A 5,932-nucleotide genomic window follows, 5' to 3' on the forward strand; every position below is an offset into this window, starting at 1 on the left:
TGGCCATCATAGAGATGTTAATTCAAACAACAATGAGCTACCGTCTCACCCCAGCACTGACAGCAAGGCTCAACAAGACAGAAAATAACAAATGCTGGTGGGGATGTGGAGCAACTGGGACACTCATACACTGCTGGTGGGACTGTGAAGTGATACAAACACTGTAGAAAGCAATATGGTGATTCCTTGGAAAGCTGGAATTGGAGATACCATTTGACCCAGCAATCCCATTATTAAGTACATATCCTGGAGAGGTGAGAGCCAGGACAGGAACAGATATATGCACACCCATGTTCATCACAGCACTATTTACAATAGCAAAAAGATGAAAACAACCTATGTGCCCATCAGCGGAAGAGGGGATGACCAAACTATGGTACCTACACATAATGGAATGCTATGCAGCACTAAAGAATAATGGAGAGTCTGCAAAACACCACATAATATGGATGATCCTGCAGGACATTATGCTGAGTGAAATAAGTCAATCACAGAAGGACAAATATAGTATTAGTTTGTTGTTGTGGAGGGTCAAGAAAAGGTTTACATATGAAGGGAAACTTTCTTTGTTGGTTTCCAGGGGTGGAAGGGGAGGGGAAGGAACACTGCAAAAAAGAAAAAAAATGCATTGACCCATGTCACTTTAGTTCTGTGTATTTCACTGTACATAAATTTTCAATAAAATGCATTAAAAAAAGAATTAAAGACACAAATGGTGAATACTATTACATACACAATCCTGCAATAACAGTGATAACAATAATCTATGAGTGGATACATAGATAGATACTTAAGCTGAACAGGAGCAGGAAGGTGAATGGGACTCTACCTATGTGTGTGTGTATATATATATATATAACTAAGAAGTTTTCATAACTTTGCCTGCTATATGTTCTATTACATTCACAGATATATTTGCAGCACGCTTATATATACATTGCTATGAGTCTAATTGACTTGGAGGTGGTGAGTTTATACACACACACACACACACACACACATAAGTAGAGATAGCCTCTGTCAAACCTATATATATTCATGGATGTAGTCCTGTGCTTTACAGAGGTTATAAATGAGCCTTGAGAGAGAGGTGGACAAGAGTACAAATTGCTCTCTCACATGAAAGTGAGTGAATAGATGGTACCAAAGAGAAAAAAAACCTGAATCAGGAGGATTTGTGTACACAAATGGAGATGAGACTCTGAGGAAGAATCTATGAGAGGTGGACAGACAAAAGAGGATTGTGACAACACAGTGTCACTTAGGATTAGGAAGAGCAGGAATAAGGTAAATACTGTGGGTAAGATAGTCCCTCTTTTTAGGTACCTAGTGACCTAGTGGGAGTTCCTGAGTAGTACAAATGTTAATGAGCTTGGCTACTAACAGAAAGGTTGGAGGTTGGAATCCACCCAAAGGTGCCTCAGAGGAAAGACCTGGCAAACAACTTTCACAAAAAAGCAGCCATTGAAAAACCTTTTGGAGCACAGCTCTACTCTGACACATATGGGTTGCCTTGAGTCAGAGTCAACTCTGTAAAAACTGGTGGTAGTAGTGACCCATATGGGAGAGGCCCAGAGGGGCTGTGGGGAGGGGCTGCATGCTACCATGGTCATTTGGTCATTTGGTCATGTGGAATGAAAGCTGGGCTTCATAACTGGGGAGGACTTGATCACCACTAGTATTCCAACCAGGATTTGGACCCCAGAAGTACAACTTCAATGCTTGGATCCTCAACCACAACCCCACATTGCCTGTCTTACTGGACAGGAAACTGAGGTTCCAAGGGGCTGAATGAGATGTCTGAAACCACGGAACAGGAAGTAGTAGATGTTGGACTCAAATCTACATCTTCTGGTGCCAAGGTGAAGACTGATCCCATTTTTCTTACCTTTCTTGTGCTAAGCAGCGGTTTCTCACTAGATGTGAAGATTCAGCTAGTCTTTGTTCTCAGGAGTCTGAATGCCGGGAAAGTAGCCATGTCACAGAGGGAAAGCTGGGGCGAGGTAATTTTTACAGTGTTGTCAAAATCCTCTTCTGTCTCTCCTCCTCTCATAGATTCTTCTTCAGAGTCTCATCTTCATTTGTGCATACAAATCCTCCTAAATTCTCTCCTCCTGACTCAGGTTTTTTTTTCTCTTTGGTACCATCTATCCACTCACTTTCATGTGAGAGAGCAATCTGTACTCTTGCCCACCTCTCTCTCAAGGCTCATTTATAACCTCTGTAAAGCACAGGACCATATTGCGTTCATCATTGCCTCCCTGAAAATGCCTTCCACAATGTATAAATATATTATACAAACATGGGGTGGAAGAAGAATGAGTAAATTCTTTTCCACCTGACTCTCTCTAAAGAGCAGCCCCAAAGTCCCTAAACATCCCTTTTGGAGTGCTTGATGTTCTTCCTGGCAGGAAGTGGTTTGGCACTACCCCTGCTCAGCAGCTGGTAAGGCTGCTAGCCATGCTTGGCCAAGGGAATGCACTTTGCTATTTTCACCCCAGGCCTCTTAACTCCTCTCCTTCAGTTTGTGCTTTTTCTTTTACTAATTGTTTTAAGAGTTCTCATTATTTCACTTAATGTGATAACACATATTGAATGAATATTAGAATTAATGTTCAGTAATGGTTCAATGTTGAAATTTCGCCTCTGGAGTTGACAAGTGTTCCAAAACATGTGCTTGTCCTTTCCAAACAATGTTTAATTCTTCTCCAAGTGGTCTGGGGATATAAACTAGGACAGGGTGGGGAGAAGGAAGGAAACAGTTTTGGACACCTCCACAGGAGTCCTGGGAGCTGGGTATTCTCATCACTGTCTATGAAGAAACCTAGGCAGAGAGAAGTGAATCCACTCCTCAGCATCTCCACCAAGCCCTTGTCCATTCCCCTAAAGATGTAGGGATGTGATATATCATTTTCTCCATTCCACTCCTGCCATAATCCGTTAAGTGCCAGGAGACTGCAGTATCTGCAGACACAAGCTGTCCTCCCACCTTAAGTTCCTGATTTCCTTGCCTTTTGCCACCCACTCCCAGGGAAGTCCCTGGGCCTTGCCTTTATCCCAGAGCAGCTTGTCTTCGGAAATCTTTACTTCCTATATTTCACTCTCTGACCACAACCTCACTATCTGCCTTCTTTTGCTGAGCTCTGCTAGAGAGTATTCATCTTGCCAGTAGTTTGGCCTGTGGTCCAGCCTCAGTAGAGTATCCATGCTTCCACACGGTCGACTAACTTTCTAATTTTCCTTAGTGACTATAACAAATATCCACCACTTTTTTCAAGTCCTACCATTGCCAATAAAGTATCATCTACTTTATTGAGTTTGTTGAGCTGGGTTGGATGCCCCATCAGTTGTCACGTTGATTTATGATTACATATATATACATACACACACACACACACACACACCCTATATATATATATATATATATTACTTCCACAGCTCAAGTGTGCCTTTCTTTGGCCAGAATCTGTCTTGTACTTATCTTTGTATCCAAGATGATTAACACAGGACTTGCAGCTTCCTATTTTATATTAGCAATTGTCCACTGAATAAGAGTAGATCAGAGTGGTCAAGGCTACATAGTCATTTGCCAGCCAAAAGCTGACTCAGGGATCTGCCCACAGGCTCATTCCTGTGAGCCGGAAGCAGCTCAAGAGCAGGCTCCTGGGATTTTCATGCTGCTCAGCTGGCATTAATATAAGAGAAAACAGTGACTGCTCTCTGCATTCTAAACTCCTGTGCTGGGAGATGAAACAGAAAATCAGGCCATTCAGTCCTTTTCAGTGAGATTTCCATTGTGACTTTAGCCAACATCTGATGGGGAGATGGGAAGCTGTGCCTCAATGGGGCTGGTTCAAGTCCCACTATGTGGATGATAAAGGCACCCTTATTCTTTCTCCATTGGCCAGGTTGTATATATGTGTCTTTAGGATTCTCTAGAGAAACAGAACCAGTGAAAAATAAATAAAATGAAATATAGATATGTGAAATATGTATCTATAAAAAGAGAGAGAGAAAGGAAGATTTATATTAAGGAACTGGCTCATGTGATTGTGGGGGCCTGGCAAATCCAAAATCTATAGGCCAGGTGACAGGCTGGAGTTAATGCTTCTCAGTCACCAAGATCAGGGATAATGAATGGAGCTTAACACTCAAAACTAGGAGCTCTGGTGGTGTAGTGGTTAAGGCATTTGGCTGCTAACCAAAAGGTCCGTGGTTAGAACCTACCAGCTGCTCTGCAGAAGAAAGATGAGGTAGTCTGCTTCCATAAAGATTTACAGTCTTAGAAACTCTATGGGCGTCACTGTGAGTCGGAATCAAGTCAACAGCAGGAGTTTGGGGTGTTTTTTTTTTGGAACACTCAATACTATTTTGTGTTTTCTGCATGGGGTGTTTAAAACTTGGGTAGAAGGTAGGGGAGGAGTTGTTTCCCATAGACCTCAAGTCATCCTGTCCCCCTCAGATGGGTTAGCTACAGGGCTCAGAAGCTGGCCTTGTGAAGGCCATTTGTAGACTGACCAAACCCCCTGCCCCCACACACAAACCACAGGGACCAGAGGTAAAGATGGGTGCCACTCTAGAAGACCTAGAGATGGGCTTGAACTGCTGATTCTCACAGAACTGCTGGTCTCTGTGTGACCTCTGACCACTTTAGTTTCTTCATCCATAAAACCTGGTAATCCCTACCTCATGTGGTTGTCTAGACTAGGATTTAACAAGAGAGCAATGACAGGGCACCTAGCATAAAATTGATGTCTGAGGTCTAGCTTTTAAGTTTATGCCCTGAGCAGGAAGATCGCAGAGAAGACATGAGAAAGAGGACAATTTCTGCAGCCCCTGAGGACCCCAAGTCCTTGTGGAGATTGCCATGAGGGAGGGCACAGCAAAAGGAAGGTCAGCGGCTTTGCGTGAGAACAAGGACAGCCCCCAACTTGGGCATTCCCAATATCTCACTCTTGTGACTCTCACAGCTGCTCAGCAGTTCTATCATTCAGGTCTTTACTCTATATTACTTTCCACAGGAGCTGCTTCAACATTTTCCCTATCCCCCATTTACAGCTGAGGAAACTGAGGCACAGAGAGATTAAGTAATTTGCCCAAGATCATGCAGCTAGTAACTGGTAAAGCTGGCAGTGGTATCACTGGTGGGGGTGGCGGGTTGTGCAGGGGCTGCGGACCACACCCGGTGACTCTGACAGAAAAAGTGACACCAAAATGACTGTCTATAAAATTCGTGTACAGTGTTTCAGAAGAAATTTATTATTTTATATAAACATATCCTTGTACTTTAGTTATAATAACAAAAACACTTTCTGTAAAACCAACTTACAGGTGTCAATATATCTACAAGGCAAAAACGTTATGCTAATTTACTTTTTGAATCTTCTAATGCACTCTGGTCAGAGCTGTCACTATTACCCAACTATAATGATGCTTCAAATCATGCGGTTTCATCTGTGTGCACTACAAGCACACATTGTGGTTTTCATTGCCACCAGTGTTTTCAGTTACTGATTTTGCCAAATTTTCTGTGTTTTACCACAAATTTATGGTAAGTAATATTTGTGAACCTATATCAATAACTTTTTTTGAGGATGAAGTAGTAATTAAAGGAAAGAAAAGGAGAAAAATCAAAAAAGGCTGTTACCAATAATGTAACTAAATATGATGTATTTTGATGTAGAAAATTTTACAAAACAATTTTGTTATTGCTGTTGTTGTTAAGTGCCGTTGAGTCATTTCCGATTCATAGCGACCCCATGCACAGCAGAACGAAACACTGCCAGATCCCGCACCAGCCCCACAATCCCTGCTATACTTGAGCCCATCATCGCATCCACCGTGTAATCCATCTCGTTGAAGGCCTCCCCCTCTTTCGTCGACCCTCCACCCTACCAAGCATGACATCCTTCTCCAGGGAATGGTCCCTTCT

Source organism: Orycteropus afer, unplaced genomic scaffold, assembly GCF_000298275.1.
Source record: "Orycteropus afer afer isolate SDZICR_OR568_19922 unplaced genomic scaffold, OryAfe1.0 scaffold00039, whole genome shotgun sequence".
Taxonomy (NCBI): Eukaryota; Metazoa; Chordata; class Mammalia; order Tubulidentata; family Orycteropodidae; genus Orycteropus; species Orycteropus afer.